Source organism: Ziziphus jujuba, chromosome 7, assembly GCF_031755915.1.
Source record: "Ziziphus jujuba cultivar Dongzao chromosome 7, ASM3175591v1".
Lineage (NCBI taxonomy): Eukaryota > Viridiplantae > Streptophyta > Magnoliopsida > Rosales > Rhamnaceae > Ziziphus > Ziziphus jujuba.
In genome coordinates, this window is record NC_083385.1 from 18,900,652 (window position 1) to 18,921,509 (window position 20,858).

The 20,858-nt window shown below is 33.2% G+C and overlaps 1 long non-coding RNA gene across 2 annotated transcripts; it reads right to left on the reverse strand.

The window, feature by feature from the left end:
- Positions 1 to 1,425: 1,425 nt before the first annotated feature.
- LOC132804419 (uncharacterized) lies at positions 1,426 to 15,950 on the reverse strand. Of its 2 annotated transcripts, none has more exons than XR_009639551.1 (3): positions 15,310 to 15,950; positions 2,608 to 5,577; positions 1,426 to 2,519 (listed from the first exon to the last, which is right to left on the reverse strand). It is a non-coding gene; the product is annotated as an uncharacterized LOC132804419 (long non-coding RNA). The 2 variants fall into 2 exon arrangements; XR_009639552.1 differs by lacking the exon at positions 15,310 to 15,950 and adding an exon at positions 13,812 to 14,742.
- Between the last annotated feature and the right edge of the window lie 4,908 nt (positions 15,951 to 20,858).

A 20,858-nucleotide genomic window follows, 5' to 3' on the forward strand; every position in this document is an offset into this window, starting at 1 on the left:
CCAAAAGGCATTACTAACTACTCATACAAATCATACTTAGTCTTAAATATGGTTTTTCCCACTCATCTCCCTCTTTCATTCTTATTTGATGATATCCACTGCTGAGGTCAATTTTTGAAAATATGCATTCTCCATGTAATTCACAAGCATATCATCTAATCTAGGAATAGGATGCCTATACTTAATAATTATATTGTTAATATCCCTACAATCTACGCGCATACGCCATGAACCATCTTTCTTAGGTACTAATAACACTGGTACGGCACATAGACTCATGCTTTCTCTAGTATATCATTTTTCAAACAATTCATTTACCTAGCTTTGTAGTTCCTTTATCTCCACAGAATTACTTCTATATGCAGGTTTATTAGGAATTGAGGTTCTAGGAATAAAATCTATTTGATGTTCAGTCCCTTGAATAGGTGGTAAACCACTCGAAATCTCCTCCGAAAAGACATTATTAAATCATTACAAAAGAGAAGATATAGAACTTGGTAATACAAGCTCTTCAGGGTTAGCTAGATGGTTTAAATAAGCATCTTTATAAATCTTGACAAGCATAGGTTTATCACTCAAAAATGCCTTTTTAACCTCACCTTGTCTAAGATAAAAAAAAAAAAATTATTTTTCTTCTCTTTCCTCTCTTTCTCACTCTCGAGTTTCTCTTTCTCTTTATCACTCTCGGTTTTCTCTTTCTTTTTTTTCTCACTCTTGAGTTTAGAAAACTTACCTTGGTGGTGTAGCTCAGCCTTGCTCTCTTGAATAATAGTTGAAGTTGTGGGTGGCGTGCTTGATTCCTCCCTTTGCCGTTTGGCATCCCTCCTTTGTTGCATTTGCAATTTATCTCTAAATACTTCTTTTGGTGCTAACGGCTCAAGCTTAATTTTTTTACCTTTAAATTGAAATACAATGGCATTTTCTCAACCATAATGTATGGTATCCTTATCAAATTTTCATGGTCTTCCCAACAAAATATGCCCAGCATGCATAGTTACAACATCATACAAAACCACATCCACATAATTATCAACACTAAACTTTACCTTGATTTGTTTATTTACCTTCATCTTTCCACTATCATTAGACCATTGAAGTCTATATGGTTCGGGATGTTTGATTGTTGTTAAACCTAATTTCTCTACCATAAAATTACTAATAATGTTGGCACAACTTCCACTATCAATAATCATACTACAAATATTACCATGAATGTCACAGCTAGTATGGAAGAAGTTTTCCCTTTGCATTTGATTTTTATCCTTGCACATGGTCAATACTCTTCTTGCCACCAAACTAAGTTTAGCCCTTAGAGATTTTTGGGCCTCGAGTTCACCTTGTTTGATATGAACCTAGGTCGATTCGTGCCTAAACCTGTATTATATAAGCCCAGATCTCAATTAAGTTTAAGTTCTTATGGGAAAACCTTAACCCCTAACCAACCCGTGATTAGAAATCTTGGTATAATGAAGACGCCATAATAGGTTATGGAAGCCCTATTGATAAGTCAAAACTAAAACACTCACTCTCTAATTGTGTTTTAGGTGTTCAAAGAGAACTAAGAGAATTCTATCTCACAATTAATTTTTTGAATAATATTGTAGGCTGATTTCTCATTGAAAATAAGTCTTTAAATACGCTTTGAATGAACAAAATAAAATCCTAAAAGGATTATGAAATTTAAGCCAACATAGAATCAAATTAGGAAATTACCTAATTTCACGCCCTTTCCTAATCTAATTTGTATTAATTAATTCCTTAATTTTGAAAAAGGAATTAACTAAGTTACAATCACAATAATAAAATTATAACTTTCCTAAAGTAATTTTTCCAAAAAATAAATAAATAAAACCAAAAAAAAATATAGTTTCATAAAACAAAAAGTCAAACTCAAATTAGGAAACTAGTTGACTAGCTTGACTAGTAAGCTAACTTTGACCAATTTCCATCTTGTAAAGGCTCTAAATCAGATCCAATGTGCCATGTAGGATGCCAAATAGGATTAATTATGATTCCCATATGTAGCCTTTGATTGGAACAAAGAGAAATTACCAAACCAACAAAATATAGTAAAGCCAGCAACAAACATAGCAATTTCGGCCAAAAACACCTTCTAAACGCAAATGTCCTGTTTGATTGCTTTTGCTTCTACTTTAACTTGTTTCCACGACCTTTTAATGATATCAATTGAATTCAAGAAATGTTAAACCCATTCCTTCTTGCCCGGAGTCCATAAATGCACGACAATAGCTAACGGGGTCCATATCGGCCTCCATCACTTAGATGCTTAAAACAGGCTTTGAATCTTCAGGTATTGACAAGTCCTTTTGAGAATTGATAAATCCTTATATAATTAAATAGGTTGTCCTTAAATTTTTTGGCTTGAGCCCTAGTGATTGGCCCGGTCTTCAACTATATAAGATCTGCACCCCAGCGGGTTGTCGGTTGAATGGGTACGGGTGGGTTCTCATCATTCCCCTCCTCTTAAAAAGGATTTGACCTCAAATCAAAATTATCACCTGCAGCAAAAGGAGATAAGTCAGCAACATTAAATATAGCACTAATATTGTACTCACCTGGTAAGTCAAGTTGGTAAGCATTACTCACCTGGTAAGTCAAGTTGGTAAGCATTCTCATTAATCCTTTCCAAAACTTGAAAAAGACCATCCTATTGTGGAATAAGCTTTGACCTTCATTGTTTTGGAAACCTCTCCTTTCTTAGATGCAATCAAACCAAATCTCTTAGGTCAAACACTATCACAAAAAATCCTATAAATACAATCTTATCTTGGTAAAAATCACACTTTTTGAAGTTAGCATACAATCTTTCTTTCCTAATTAATCCTAAAACTAACCTAAGATGTTCTACATGCTTATCTAAATGGCTACTATATACAAGAATATCATCAAAATAAACAACCATAAATTTTCTATTGAATGGGCGCATAACATCGTTCATTAATCTCATGAAAGTGCTAGATGCATTAGTTAGACCAAATGGCATTACTAACCACTCATACAAACTATATTCAATTTTAAATGTGGTTTTCCATTCATCACCCTCTTTCATCCTAATTTGATGATACTCACTCCTAAGGTCAATTTTAGTAAACATGCATGCACCATGTAACTCATCTAACATATCATCTAACCTAAGAATTGGATGCCTATATTTTAATGGTTATGTTATTAATAGCCCTACAATCTACACATATGCACCATGAACCATGTTTCTTAGGTACTAACAAAATAGGATCAGCACACGAACTCATGCTCACAAATATAACCTTTGTCAAGTAGCTCACTTACCTACCTTTATAGCTCCTTTGTCTCATCGAAATTACTCCTATATGCAGGCCTATTAGGAATCGCAGCTTCCGGCATAAAACTAATTTGATGTTTAATCCCTCGAATAAATGGTAAACCATTAGGAATTTCCTCCGGAAAGACATCTTCAAAATCTTATAAAAAAAAAAAAAGATAAAACTTGGCAATTCAAGTTCTTCAGGGTTAGCTTGATCATTTAAATATACATCTTTATAAATCATGATCAGCAAGGGCTTATCACTCAAAAATTCCTTTTTAATTTCCCTAAAACTAAGATAAAAAATTTTATTTTTCTTCTCTTTGCTTCTTTTTCTTTTTCTCTCATGGATTCCTTGAATTTAATCTCACTCTCGGCTTTTCTTGAATTTTGCTCACTTTTGGCTTTGTCTTTGTTTTTCCCCTCACCATTGAGTTTAGAAAACTTACCTGGTTGGTCATGCTTGGCCTTGACCCCTTAGATAGATGGTGAAGTCGTGGGTGCCATACTTAACCTCTCCTTCAGCTTTTCGGCCTCCCTCTTTTGTTGTATTTGAAGTTGGTCCTAAATACCTCTTTGAGAGTCAATGGTTTTAGCTTGACCTTTTTACCTTTAAATCTAAAAACAATTGCATTCTTTCGACCATAATATATAATATCTTTTTCAAATTGACATGGTGTACATAATAAAATATGTCTGGCATGCATAGGCACAATATCACACAATACAATATCCACATATTTATCAATGCTGAATTTTACTTTGCCTTGTTTGTTTACTTTCATTTCAGCACTATCATTAAGCCATTGTAATCTATATGGTTTTGGATGTTTAATTGTTACTAAGCTTAATTCATCAACTACCACATTACTAATTACATTAGCACAACTTCCACTATCAATTATCATACTACAAACCTGACCTTGGATTTCACATCGAGTGTGGAAGATGTTCTCTCTTTATAATTGATCCTCATATTTGTACACAGTCAAGACTCTCCTACTCACCAAGCTCAATTCAGTATTTGCAGCATTTAAGGTCTTGGCTTCATCTTCTAGTTCTTCCTCTTCTTGCTCGGTTCCATCTCCACTATCTTCACTTTCGGATTCTAACTCACCATTACCTTTCAGTACCATGATTCTCCTATTTGGGCATTGACAACACATAATATCACAAGTTCTAGAAGGTTTAGGATTTGATTTACCTTCATTCCTTGGTACTTGGACAGATTTGGTTTTAGCCTTCCTTTTTGGCCGATTGGTACTTCCATCACCTAGCTTTAGTTTAGGCTTTTTGTCATATGTGGGATTGCTTCTCCAAACACTTGGATTTGACCTTCTACTGTTTGATACTCCTCCAAACCGTGAGCTTGTACCCCTCCTCTTGAATTGATTCTCAAGTTTAATAGCCACATGCAACATCTCTTCCAATTCCACATATTATTGCAACTCCAATTGATTGGCTATCTCACGATTCAACCCACCTAGAAACCGTGCCATTGTTGCTTCTCTATCTTCATTCATGCTCAATATCATCATAAGCATCTCCATCTCCTTGTAATAATCCTTCACGGGCCTACTACCTTGTGATAATGATTGGAGTCTTTGATGCAGCAACCTATGGTAATGACTCGGTACAAACCTCTTTCTCATGGCTCCTTTCATTTGTTGCCAAGTAGTGATTGGTTCATCTCCAACTCTTCTTTAGATACTTTGCTCATTTGTCCACCATTGGTGTGCATAATGACCAAATTCCAAAGCTGCCAATTTAACTTTCTTAGCCTCTGAATAGTTGTGACAATCAAAGATCATCTCCATATGCTCCTTCCACTCTAAGTAGGCATCCAGATCACTTTTTCCCATGAAAGGTGCTATATTGACCTTAATATTTCCAAGATCATCATCATTTTCCCTTGCTGGTCTGCCACGGTTTTTCCTTCCTTGGAGAGCATAGATGTCTTCAAATTCCTCCTCTAAGTTATCTCCATAATTACCTCCTTCAAAATCCTCTCTATAATGTCCGCGACCTCCTCGACTTAAACCTTGGCCTCCAAGAAATTCTTGCCTCAAATTCGGTCCACCTGGTGAAGTTTTGACCTGTCCATCCTTTGATCTATATGGTCAAAATGAGCATTATCCACTGTAATTGCTCCAAGACCGCGATCTTTTCTGTGTACTCACCTTCATTTCCTGTAGCTCGAGAATCACCCTTGAATCCCACAAACTCCTCCTCATTAATTCTTAAAGAGCCATCCACTCTCCTTATTCTTGAATCTGCCATGTTAGTACAAATATTGTAAAAATAAAATAAATCCTCACCAAATTCACTCCCTCATGTGTTTCACTTAAACAAGGTTTCAACACTCGTGTTCGCACACTAGTTTCAGCTTTTACCCTCTTTTAAGCTCACACTTTCTTGTCTTATTCCACTCAAAGAATTATCTCAAAGTTCTAATTAAAACACCCACAAAACAGCAATTGGATCACTAGTATGTTTTAATTAGACTTATCAACAAAATAGTAGCAAAAAGCAAGCAATACCAAATGAATTAATAAAACCTAGTTCTCGGCTTTTCTAAGCAACAACAAGGTAAATCAACAAGCAAATTTTAGGAATGAATAAAAAGGTGAATAGAATATTATTAGATCAATAATTCAAGGATAAAATTTGGAGAAAGAAATTCAAATATGAACAAGAATCAAATTGAACAAAAATATAGGATAGTTGTTGATTGTTGTTCTTGCAATCTAAGTTTATGTGTCAATTTTTTTACCAATTTTATCCAAATAATTCTAGCACTCAAAATTCAAATATTCAGCACCAAAATTGAATTTCCAGCAACTCCAAATATTGAATAAATAGGCAAATTCAACTTTTCTTCTTTTTTTTTTTTTTCTATTACTCACAGAATATAAACTCAACTGCAGTAGCAAGAATTAACAGTAAAATTGTAATTCTAGCACCAAAATTCCACCAAACCCGTGACCTGACTCCAATAATAACAAATTGCACAATTTTTAGCTTTTATGCAATATGCTTTCAAAACTCTCTTTCTTTCTTTTTTTCTTTTTTTTTTTTTTTTTGAATATATGAAAGCAACAACTTAAGACTAAAACAGTAATGAAAAATCAACAATAAACCAAATTAACAAGAACAATGATGAAAGACAACCAACAAACTAGGAAGCAAAAAATACGGTAAAACAAAGAACCTAATTTGACTAGGAATAATAATTTTTTTTTTCAATACTGAATGTTTACAGGATGGATGCAACCTCAACCTAATGTTAAAATTGCAAAATAACACAAAAATAAAGAAGAAAAAAATAAGATAGATCAAACCTGAACAAAATCTTTGCTCTCATACCAAATGATACGAACCTAGGTCGACTCATACTTAAACCCGTATTATATTAGCCTGGATCTCAAATAAGTTTAAGTTCTTATGGGAAAACCTTAAACCCTAACCAATCTGTGATTAGAAATCTTGGTATAATGAAGACGCTACAATAGGTTATGGAAGCCCTATTGATAAGTCACAACTAAAATACTCACTCTCTAATGGTGTTTTAGGTGTTCAAAGAGAACTAAAAAAATTATATCTCACAATTAATTTTTGAATAATATTGTAAGCTGATTTCTCATTTCTCATTGAAAATAAGCCTTTAAATAGGCTTTGAAAGAACAAGATAAAACCCTAAAAGGATTATGAAATTTCGGCCAACAGAGAATCAAATTAGGAAATTGCCTAATTTCACATCCTTTCATAATCTAATTTGTATTAATTAATTCCTTAATTTTGAAAAATGAATTAATTAATTTACAATCAAAATAATAAAATTCTAAATTTCCTAAAGTAATTTGTCCAGCAAATAAATAAATAAAACCAAAATAAAATATAGTTTCCTAAAACAAAAAGTCAAACCCAAATTAGGAAACTAGTTGACTAATTTGACTACTAAGCTAACTTTGACCAATTTTCAACTTGTAAAGATTCCAAATTATATCCAATGTGCCATGTAGGCTGCCAAATAGGATTAATTATGATTCCCATGCCTAGCCTTTGATTGGAACAAAGAGAAAATGCCAAACCAATAAAATACAGCAAAGCCAGCAACAAATACAGCAATTTCGGCCAAAGACACCTTTTATGCCCAAATGGCTTCTTTAATTGCTTTTACATCTACCTTGACTTGTTTCCATGGCCTCTTAGTGATATCCATTGAATTCAAGAAGTGTTAAACCCATTCCTTGCTGCTCGGAGTCCATAAATGCACGACAACTGCTACCCGAGTCAATATCGACCTCCATTACTTAGATGCTTAAAACAGGCTTTGAATTTTCAGGTATTGACAAGCTCTTTTAAGAATTGATAACTGCTTGTATAACCAACCAGGTTGTCCTTAAATTTCTTGGCTTGAGCCCTAGCGATTGGCCTGGTCTTCAACTGTATAGGATCTACACCCCAACGGTTTGTTGGTTGAACGGATACGGGCAGGTTCTCATCATTGTTCTTCCTCTTCAGATTCAAATTCTTCATGCTCAATTTCAGCTTCAGCTTCATCACTATCAGACTCCAACTCTCCATTATCCTTCAGCAGCATAATTTTTTAGTTTGGACATTGGTTGTCTACATGTCCTTAGCCCTGACACTTAAAACACACAATATCACAAGTTCTAGATCAAGCTTACCACTCAGCTTTGGTGTTTTTATGGATTAGGCCAGATAGTCTCTCCTTGGCCAATTGGAGCTTCCTTCCTCCAGCTTCGATTTTGGGCTTGATTCGAATGCAGGATTGTTTCGCCAACCACTTGAACTAGTCCTCCCACTGTTTAAAACACCTTCAAACCATGAGCTAGTACCCCTCCTCTTAAGTTGGTTCTCAATTTTGATGGCCATGTGCAGCATCTCTTCCAACTTCACATATTGTTGTAATTCTACTTGGTTAGCAATCTCTTAGTTTAAACCTCTAAGAAATCTAGTCATTGTTGCCTCACAGTCTTCATTCAAACTTAACCTCATCATGAGCATCCCCATCTTCTTATAATAGTCCTCCATGGTCCTACTTCCTTGGTATAAAGATTGTAACCTTTAATGCAACAACATATGATAATGGCCTGGTACAAACCTTTTCCTCATAGCCTGGTAAAGCTTAATGTCCAAATTCCAATGCATCCACTTAAACTTTTTAGCCTCTGAATAGTTATGACAATCAAAGATCATCTTTATTCGTTCTTCCCATTTTAAGTAAGCCTCTAGATCACTTTTTTCTAAAAATGATGGTATGGTGACTTTAATATTTCCGAGGTCGTCATCTTCTTCTAGGACTTTCCTTCAACATTTTTTCCTTCCTTGGAGTGCAAATATGTGATTCGCTACGAGAAAAAGAAGGGGGAAGGAAAGAGAAATAAAAATAAAAGTTTGTATGTTTTCCATGAACTTTTCTAATTAATAAAATTCACATTTGTTTTAGAATATGTAAATACTTTTTCACTCTTATGTAGGTGTTGACATCATCAGAAGTTTAACAGAAGATGTTTCAGCCAAAAAAAACTCCTCCTCAAGGTTATCTCCAAAATCACCTCCTCCAACTTCTTCCTTAAAATGTCTGCAGCCTCCCCAACCTCGAACACAACCTCCATGAAATTCCATCCTTGGACTTGGTCCTCCTTGTGAATTTTCAAATCTATCCATCATTTGATCAAGTTTATCAAAAATGAGCATTCATCCTTTGTAATTGTTCCAATATCGCAAACATGTTGGTAGGTTCGCCTAAACTCTCTGATGCTCTCGACTCTCCCTTCAATCCCACAAAATCCTCTCCAAGTTCTCTTATTGAGTCATCTCCTCTTCTTATCATTGAATCTAACATATTAGTGAAATAATACCAGAAAACCTCACCAAAATTCACTCCCTCACATGTATCACTCAACAAGGTCTCGTTCACTAGTGTTTATACACTTGTTTGGGCTTTTGAGCCTCTTTTAAGCCCACACTCTCTTGCCTTTTTTTTTGACTTAAAATATATCTCTAAATTCTTTAAAAACACACTTAAAATAGTAGCTAGATAAAAAGTATGTTCTTATTAAATTTATCAATAAAACAGCAACCAGACCAAACAAATACCGAGTGAATTTTGAATGCCTAATTCTCGAATTTTCTAACCAAAAAGGAAGAAAAATAGCAAGAAATTTTCAGATTCAATAAAGGAATGGACCATAATATTATTAGACCAAAACAAATAGCAAGCAATCTTTAGGTTCAATAAAGGAATAGACCAGAATATTATGAGACCAAAAAGTTCAAGGACGAAATTTAGAAAAAGGATTCAACAATTAATAAGAACTCAATTCGAACAAGATATAAGATAGTTGTTGGTTGTAGTTCTCGTAATTAAGCCTTTGTATCAAATCTTTATACCAATTTTAATCTAATCAATTAGCATCAATATTCAACTACCAACAACCAATACTGAATAATCAAATAGTAGCTTCAATAAACACAATTGAATTTCCAAGTCCAAATCAAATTCAAATTTTCAACTTCTCCAAAACTCGCCTTTTCCAATTTTTTTGTTTTTTTTACTTAGCTTTTTTTTTTCTTCTTTCCTTTTTTTTTTTTTAATCACAAACATAGTAATACCAACTCAATATCCAGCTGTACAATCACCACAAAAATCACAATCTCAATGCCAAAAAAATTTGTCAAACCTGATTACACCTTCCAAACTAACAAATTGCAAAATTTTGGATTTATGCAATATGTTCTCAGAAGACCTCTTTTTTTTTTTTTTTGGGAATATATGAATGCAACTAATTGAGATTAAAAGAGTAAAGAAAAATCAACAATAAACCAAATTACTAAGAACTAATATGCAAAACTAACCAACAAACTAGAAACACACAATTCGACTAACACAAAGACACAAAACCTAATTTGGCTATGAATGCTTTTTTTTAAAATATGCAAAACATGTATGAGTAGGAAACAACCTTAACCGAATGTTAAAATTGTAGAATAACACAAAACAAAGCAAATAAGATAGATCAAACTTGAATAAAATTCGGTTATGATACCAACTAGTACGAACCTAGGTCGAATTGCTCCTAAACTCGTATTATATTAGCCCGGATCGTAATTAAATTCAAGTTCTAATGGTCACCTTGACTCCTAATCAACTTATGATTAGAAACCTTAGTATATGATGACGATGCCACAATAGGTGATGGATGTCCTATTAATAAGTCAAACTAAAACACTCGATTTCTATTCCATGTTTTAGGTGTTCAAAGAAAACAAAGATAATTCTTTCTCACAATAATGTTTTAATCAATAATGTACGTTGCCTTTCATTGACAAATAAGCCCTTAAATAGGCAAAAGTCACAAAAGAAATCAACCCTAAAACACCTAGGTAAAAACCAACCAATGAAGTTAGAATGATGATGTGGCCGAAATTCACTTAACTTTCCTAATCTAATTTGTATTAATTAATTCCTTAATTTTGAAATAGGAATTAATTAATTTACAACTAAAATAATAAGATATCAACCTTCCTAAATTAATTTTTCTAGAAAATAATTAAACAAAAATAAAAAATAAAGATTATTTCATAAAACAAAAGTCAAATTTCAGATTTGGAAAGTAAATGACTAGTTTTCCAAATAAGTTATCTTTGTCCAATCACAAGATAATTTAGACTCTAAATCAGATCTAATATGCCATATAAGATTCTAAATAGGATTAGAACTGGCTCTCATATGTTGCCATGGATTGGAATAAGCAAAGCCTGCTTGAAATGCAAGAAAGGTCCTTCCTAGTGCCAAAACAACTTAATTCGGCCATGTTGAACTTTGTGCACTTTTGGTCATGCTTAAACGCCTTTGATACTATCTTGTCTTGAATTCATGACCTCTTGGCGAGCTTAATCACATTCATAAGCTAACAAATCTGTCCCTTGATACCCAGAGTCCATAAATGCACCAAAATAGCTTCCTGGTTCTATTTCTGCCTTCACAACTTGGATGCTCAGCACGAGCTTAGAATTTTTGTATATTAACATTCCTTCTTGAGATTTAATCATACCTTGTATGAAGCTAACCAGATTATTGATGCGAATCTTCACGTGCCTGCACAACTAACAACCCGCTGGTGTACTGACCCGATACGGATGAAGACCGGGCCGATCACTTGGACTTAAGCTAAGAGGTTTAGGACAACCTTGCTGTTGTCCTGAGGGTAATTCATTCTCAAGAGTGCTTGTCCATATCCAAATATCCAAGGCTTGTTTTGGGCATACAAATGGTGGAAGCCGATACAGATCTGGGTAGCGATTTTGATGCATTTATGGATTCCGGACAGCGGGAAATGGGGTCAAATCTTCTTGAATTCACTTGATATCACTAAGAAGTCATGGGAACTGGTCAAGGCCGAAGCTAAGCTGGTCATTTAAGTGGTGTGCGCATGAGAGAGAAATTGGTCGGGTTTTACTATATTTTCCATTGGCTTTACTGTATTTTGCTGAGTTGGCTTTTTCACTTTTCTTCAAGCAAAGGCAACGTGTGGGACTCCATAATAATATTATTTGGCATCTTACAAAGCATATAGAAGCTGATTTGGAGCTCAAATTGGTCAACGATTGGTCAAAGTCAACTTAGCCAAAAAGCTAGTATTTTAGTTTCCTAATTTGGTTTCTACTTTTTGTTTTCAGAAATTACCTTTACTTTTGGTTTTTATTTATTTATTTTCTGGAAAAATAAGTTTAGGAAAGTTATTATTTTTATTATTTCCCTATAAATTAATTAATTCCTAATTCAAAATAAATGAATTAATTAATCAAAATTATATTAGAAAAGGAGAGAGAAAATTCGATCACTTTAGGAAACATCAAGCATGGCCGGTTTTCCCTCTAGTTTTGGGTCTTATTTTGTTTTCTTTTAACCTATAAAAGGCTTGTTTTTTAAGAAGAATACACCATTAATAATATTCAGAATTTATTTTGTGAGATTAAATTTCTCTTTGTTCTTTTGAACACCTAAAACACCATTAGAAAGTGAATGTTTTAGTTTTAACTTATTAATAGGACTTCTATCACCTATTGTGGCATCTTCATTATATACCAAGCTTTCTAATCATAGGTTGGTTAGGGGTCAAGGTGACCGTTAGAACTTGAACATAATTAGATCCGAACTAATATAATACGGGTTTAGGAGCAGGTCATCCTAGGTTCATATCTATTATCCTTAAATCTCTTAGCTTGTGCCTTAGTAATTAGCCTCATCTTCAATTGCATAAGATCAGCACCCCAGCGAGTTGTAGGTTTTGTACAGGTGTAGACAGATTATCATAAAAAAGGAAGTGAAAGAACTATAGAAAGGATGAAACAGGATAGCATGATGAACCTTGGCAACTGAGTGGATGGGATAATAGTGGGGATGATAAAACAACTCAACGTATAATCCATAAAATACATGAGGGACTAGCTAGTGGAGGAAAGATTACGGAAGCTAGGAAAAGATTCGCCAAAAATGACTGAGGTTGCCATAACTAGAAAAACAAAGACTCAATTGGAAAGACTGCCTAGTATAACATCCACTCATCATGATGCCGAAGCACTATATATGCAACATGATGATGCATTAGAAGTCGATTTATCAAATTGCCGGTTGTTTTCATGAAAAAAGATATTGATTGATAGTGGAAACTCGATCTACCCAATTGACAATAGAAGGATGAGATATAATGAAAATAATATAGAAAAGGCTAAGATGAACATGTTGGGTTCATAGAGAATCTAACCAATTCATTAAGAAGGTCATGATGCCAATGATAGAATGGGGTCACTGTACTCCACCATGATTGTGGTAAAAGGAGAATCTACTTGCAATCTTATCCTCGACATACTATGGCTACATGAGATGAGAACAATACCATCAACATACCATCATATGCGGAAATTTCCAAATGGAGACAGAATTGAAAATCTAAGGAATAATTAGAAAGTAGCTTGAAATTGATGCATTAAAGCCATGATAGGAAAGACATATGGTGATAAATAGCAATTAAAGAACTTCGAGTTTCTCACTATTGAAATAAAGGATGATGATATGGAGCATATCGAGGAAGTTGTCTTGGACCCTAAGAAGCCTAATCAAAAAGTTAGGATCAGAACAAAACTAAGAAGGAAGATGAAAAATAACTTGTTAATCTTCCTTTGGGAGCAAAAAAAGTGTTTTGCATGGGATGCAAGTGATATGTTAGGAATAAACCCCAAACTGATCACACATAAACTAAATGCAAATCTAAGCATCAAACCAATTAAACAAAACAAAAGGAAATTTGCACATGAGATTAATTAGATCATAAAAAAAGAAGTCAACAAGTTGGAAGAGAATGATGTGATGAGAGAAGTTCAGTATCCTGATTTGTTGGCTAATGTTACTACTATGAAAAAGAAGAACGAAAAGAATAGGCTATACATTGATTTTATTGATTTAAATAAAGCATACCTGAAAGATAGCTTTCCTCTGCCTTTGATAGATAAACTTGTATAGATAACAGCAGGATGCCAAATTATGAGTTTTGCTTATGCTTTCTCAAATTATAATCAAATCCTCATGCATTCCAAAATTCAGTAGAAAACGTCATTGATGCTTATTTAACTATTCAATGTATTAAAGATTTTTCACAATCAGAGATAAAAACCAAAAACTGCCTAACATAAATCTATATTGAAAAATATAAATCTATACTGAAAAATAATCTTCAAATACATTGTTGAGCTTGCTTTGTGCTAGTTGTAGCTTTGGGGATAATAGCAATTTAACTTGATAACAAAGTCTAAGATTGTATTGTGTCGAATTTTTGTTTAAGTTGATTGGTATATGTATGGCTTAGTTTCTTTCCTCCGCATTAGTAGACTATATGTGAAGGGGTGTATTAGAAACTAAGCTCAATATTTATTATTGGGTCCACTTCTTAATAGCTGTAACTTCTACTAGAGAATGTGATCTAACAATTTAAATGCCTTGTTAGTTTCTAAAAAGTCAAAAACTTTTAAAACTTAAAAGCTGCTTCTAAAAGTGTTTTGACAATTGTTAAAAAGTATTTAAAACATTCAGAAGCACTTTGAACCAAAGATAGTGAAAGAGTAGCTTCTTTAAGAAGCATTTCTAAAGAAGCGAAAAAAAGAGCAAAAGTTATGTCAAACAAGCCGTCAGATAAACCCACATTTTCAAATCTCTAAACAAGCCCAATGACCATTTTATTACTTCTAAAAACCTTCATTAGTTACCATTTTTTCTTGGTTGTATTAATATAATATCCAATATATCCTAATTAAACCTTATATAAAAATTCAATTGCTAAAATTTATTTTCTTTTGCTTACTAAATATTTTTTTATTTTTTATTTGTTATTTATTTTAAGAAATAAATATATAAAGCTAAAATCTGAACAATAAAATTAAAATAGTATAATTTATAAAAATAATATTTACATATTAATTTTCATATTATTAATTTTTATAGGTGTTATATTTATAAAAATTATTAAATGTCTAATAAAAAATAATATTGTAGACATTAAGTTTAAAGTATTTTTCGAAGCTTTTTTTAATAAGTGCTTTGTAAAATAAGTAATAAAATGTTTGACAATAGAAAATACATTTAAAATTATTTTGGTATTTTTTATATTTTAATTAATATAAAAAATCTTCAAACACTTATTTGAAGAAGCACCAAAATTCTCTTACGAGCACATTTGGTGCTTTTTTTTTTTTTTGTCAAAAAACACTTCTTGGTTTTTAGCCAAACATGAGTGTATTTCTCTCTCTCTCTATCTCTCTCTCTCTCTCTCTCTCTCTCGCGGAAGCATTTATTACAACTCCAAAGACACCACCAAATGTGCCCTTAATATTGACATCATTTTTTTTTAATTGACAACCAAATAATCATTAACTTTTTAACAAAAGCTTCAAGCTTTTTGAAGAAGGGTGATTGAACTTACCCGAAATCTGAACAGGAGATACAAGAACTCCAGTGTTAGCTGCTGGAAGCATCGGTTGTTTCTTTAATGGTTCGAGATGTTTTTGGCATGATGAAAATAAGAGAAGGGCAGCAAGATCTATATGTAGCTCTGATACCAGCCTAGATTTAGCTAATAATTTTAGAAATAGAATAAATAATTTTCCTTTCGATAATTTGTTAGAAATTTTATGGATCTAAATATACATAATAAATTTCTTAAAACATAAATTACTAACCTCCAAACGCAGCCATTGATAAATTAGATCTTTAATTCTGTAAAATAGAAACAATATAAAGTAGTGCCTATGGACACACTACTCTCAAACCACTCTCAGATTTCTGAAAACCCTAATCTCCAAAATACTGTATGGTATATCACATGTCTACTTGCCCTAGACGCTTTAAATAGTCTCTGCAAGTCAGACTTATCCATTAATTTTTTGACACACATAAAATAATAATAATTTGATAATATAATTATACTAGGAAAAATGTGGATAAGTCAATGGGCTTATAAAGAGAGTTGGTCCTCCAGTCCAATGAGCCAACTGAAGTCTTATAGAAAGTGTGTGACCAAGGGCCCAACTACAAAATTATAAAATAAGCCAGTCCCATTAATAGCATAAATAGGCCCTGTAAGTGAGTAATTGATTATGCCAAGTCCACAAATATTAATTTAATTCAACATTCTCCCACTTGGACTGCATAATCATTATCATATAAAATCCAAACTCACTTACTATAGAATCTCCCGAACCATAATGCCATTTCATCCAAATATATAGTATACCGACAGGGCACAACAATATACTAGACTAGGCAGTAGAGATTCTCTTAGTAAATCTCCCAAAACATTATACCATTTCAACCGAGTACTTTGCATGCCATAAACTCAGTCTAGATAGTAGAGATTTATCTAACCATGTGCAATCCCCCAACACACAAAACCATTTCATTCAAGCACATTGCGTATCGACAGGATACAACAATATATCCCAACTAGGTAGTAGGGATTCACCATGGCACCTGTGGATCAACATACACATATACATAGACTAATAGTCTCAACAGGCCTGTAAATACAAGGAGCAATAATATGTGTAATAAATCATCTCATAAATAAACAATGATCCACATACATCAATGTATTAAAATATTCAGAGAAATAAATAATACTCAACATGGATATTACTACAGAAAACATAACAAACTCCCACTGACCCACAGCAGTCTCAACTGCCTAACAATTCCATACGGGACACATGCTCCTCAAATATGCCTACCGGTAAAGCCTTGGTCAGTGGAACAACAGTAATGAGACCCTCTTCAACTTTCTCTTTTACCACAAAATATTTCACATCAATGTACTTCGCACCAGGAGTACCTTTTAAATTATTGGAGAAAGACACCACTGCAGTATTATCACAATACATCATAATAGGCCTCTCAATGGAGTCAACTACTCCTAAATTACGAATAAAATTCCGTAGCCAAACTGCATGACGGGTAGCCTCATAACACGCCACATATTCTGCCTCCATAGTCGAGGATGCTGTCACTGACTACTTGGCACTCCATTGGACCATTACTATCATCAAACCCAAAATCATCTTCAAAATAAACAGCTCTATCTGATTCCACAATTCTAGTGGTGTGAGATGGACAAAAGAATCTGGAACCCCTAGATCCTATACAATAGCCAACCAAATATCCACTAATGGTTTTAGGATCCAACTTCTTAACTTGGGGATTATAAATCCTTACTTCAGCTTTGCAACCCCATACTCGAAAATGATGCAAATTAGGCTTTCTCCCTGACCACAACTCAAAAGGAGTCTTAGGAATAGATTTAGTTGGAGCTTGATTCAAAATATAAGCAGTTGTCCTTAAAGCCTCTCCCCACAAGTAATCTGGCAAACTAAAATTTGCCAACATAGATCGCACCATGTCCAACAAAATGCGATTTCTCCTCTCAGCTATGTCATTCTGCCGAGGTGTACCAGGCATCGTATATTGCGCATCAATGCCACACTCACGCAAATAAATAACAAAAGGCCCTGGGTTCCTTCCAGTCTCATCATATCTACCATAAAACTCACCACCTCTATCAGACCTTACAGCTTTTATCTTCTTATTCCTTTAAACCTCCATCTTTACCTTAAACTCTTTAAAGGCAACTAAAGAATCTGACTTCTCACGGATAAGCTCAACATGTCCATAATGAGAAAAATCATCAATGAAGGTCCACATACATCAGTATGAATTAACTCCAAAACATCTCCACATCTAGCTATCTTATCTTTTCTAACCTTAGAAGTTAATTTTCCTTTCACACATTCAACACAAGTCGATAGATCGTAGAAATCAAGATTAGGAAGTATTTCATCCTTTACTAACCTTTCCATTCTGTGCCTAGAAATATGTCCCAAACGGTTATGCCATAACATTGAGGAATTATCATTAACTTTTGAACGTTTAGAAGCAATAATCATTAAAATATTATTTTTCTTCTCTTGCTTTCCCTTTAAATTCCAACACTCTATCTTCTTGTGTCCAACTTCATTGCAGTAGCCACACCTTCCATTGAAGTACTATTTTATTTCTCCTATCTGATAAGCATCATCATACTAAGTATTATTTAAAAGGTCCAAATAATAATACTTCTTATTCATATCAAACTTGATAAATTTCTTTCCTATCTTTTCAAGAAGTTCCTTTGCAGTATCCACTTTAGGAATACTAGCATATATGGCCATCCATGTAATTCTCTATCATTATCATCCAACACTTATTAGAGTGCTTCCAATCCTCATAAAGTTTCTTAGTTGCTGCAGTACTCTCATCAGTAGGTATCTCTGGTGGATCTATCTCCAAAGCCAAATCCAATTTCATGAAAGTCAAATTCATAACTAAGGTTTTCTTCCATTTCTGATAATTTGTCCCATCCAATTTCATCATGTCAGTCATAGGCATAAGATTTGGGGTGCTACTAGCTGTAAAAATAGTAAATAACAAGATATTCAAAAATTTAAGACAATTTAATTACTATTTTCCAGCCCCTCAACACAAAAAACACAAACATGAATATCGCTTAGGGTCTTTGTAGCACTAAAGATACCCTTACGCAGGCCAGGGACAGTCAATCAAATAACTACAATCAAATGCATTGAACTGAATCACCGACAGGGCAACTCAGAACCTGCAATACATGGCATTTAATTAACTTCCACTGCCATTTCAAGCATCATACAAAGTAACTAAAACTACCGACAGGGTAGCCTAGTTACCCGTATAGACCCTGGTTAATAAGTGGGAAATAATTAACAAATTGGCAATTTCATGATATAGGTAAATAAAAGATAACCCATCTACTATGCCAACACATATTACATTGGTACACATAATGCAGACAAAATAAATCTCACGACAGGTGAGTACCTAAAATCCCACACTACTATACCAACTAGGCACAAAGCCTCTTTGGGTAAGCTCACACAATCCAATTTTCCAATCACAAATATTTAATTTAATTTAATAAAATTTGGAATAAAATAATTAAACAAATAAACAAATGAACTAATTACCAATAAACAAATAAATAAATAAAGAAATAACATTTTTTTTTAATAATAATAAAACAATAGATGAATAAATAATCAACAATAAATAAGTGATAAAATGATATAAAGATATATCAAATAAAATAAAATAAAGGTTTTTTTTAATTATTAACAATAAACAATAGATAAATAAATAAATCATCAACAAATAAATAAACAAAACAAAACAAATAATTTTTTTTTTTAATTCGGGTTGCTGACGTCAGCAAGATGGCTGCTGACGTCAGCCTTCTTCCTCCTTCAGTCGGGTCAAGGACGACCCGGTTTCCTGGTTAACGGGTCACATGACCCGGTTGACAAACCCGCCTGTAAAATGCAATTCTGGCCACCGTTTTATACAATACCGGTGCCATTCTTCTCCTTTCGGTATGGGCAACAATTTTAAAGTATCAATTTGACTAAAGGAGAGCTTAAAACAAACACCCAAACTTAAGATTATAATCGGCCAAAACTCAAAAAAACAACCGTGTAATCACAAGAAATTCCAGAAAATTTTGAGCAAAATAGATGCCTTTTGATTCCTCTCCTCTTGAGAAAGTTTTGCCCCATATCAATTTGGTTCAAAAACGCAGAAAAATAAACACCCAACACAAGAAAACGTTCGGCCATGGAAGGTCCATAAATAATCGATTTTACAAGGTTTTGCACCAAATTAATTAGTCTAATTCACTCCATTCAAACTGAAAAACAATTTCCAAGTTAACCCAGATCATGAATTCATACGAAACAAATTTTTCCCAAAATTTTGGAAAACAAATACACACCCGATATTTACAATTTTTTTTTTTTTTTTTTTACAAATAACAATCGGGCATGTATTATGTTTCTTCACACATCAAGATTATAGCTTCAACAGATCCATGCACGCAGAAAGAAAAATAAAATCAAGAACATATATTTGAATCCCACGTATCATTCAATGGCCACATACAGTTCAATTCGATCATCATAGATACAATAAAGACTAATCACAAACAAATTTATTATGCATATTAACTAGGCTCTGATACTAATTGGTAGAAATTTTATGGATCTAAATATACATAATAAATTTCATAAAACATAAATTACTAACCTCCAAACACAGCCATTGATAAATTAGATCTTTAATTCTGTAAAATAGAAACAATGTAAAGTAGTGCCTATGGACACACTACTCTCAAACCACTCTCAGATTTCTGAAAACCCTAATCTCCAAAATACTGTATGGTATATCACATGTCTACTTGCCCTAGACGCTTTAAATAATCTCTGCAAGTCAGACTTATCCATTAATTTTTTGACACACATAAAATAATAATAATTTGATAATATAATTATACTAGGAAAAATATGGATAAGTCAATGGGCTTATAAAGAGAGTTGGTCCTCCAGTCCAATGGGCCAACTAGAGTCTTATAGAGAGTGTGTGACCAAGGGCCCTACTACAAAATTATAAAATAAATCAGTCCCATTAATAGCATAAATAGGCCCTATAAGTGAGTAATTGATTATGCCAAGTACACAAATATTAATTTAATTCAACATAATTTTCGTTGATGTAAAGGTCTATATAGCTACAGTAGAGCTGATATAAGTACAAGACTAATGATATATACATTTTAACTAAGTGATAATACAAGAAGAGTTGATAATGACTGATAATGATAAGTATAAACCATACACACATTATGACTAAGATAAGAACTGATTTGTTAACTAAGGATAAGAACTAATATTAAAAAATAATAAATAACATGAGATAAGACCATATCTATTAGCAATGTGATAATAACAAAAGTTTGGTATTATTATTAATTTTTCTTATTTATTTATTATATATTTATTTATTACTTATAATTTGAATGAATCTTCAAGGGTATTTGTGTATGAAGTTGTGACTTCTAGATGGATGTGATGGAAAAGAAGA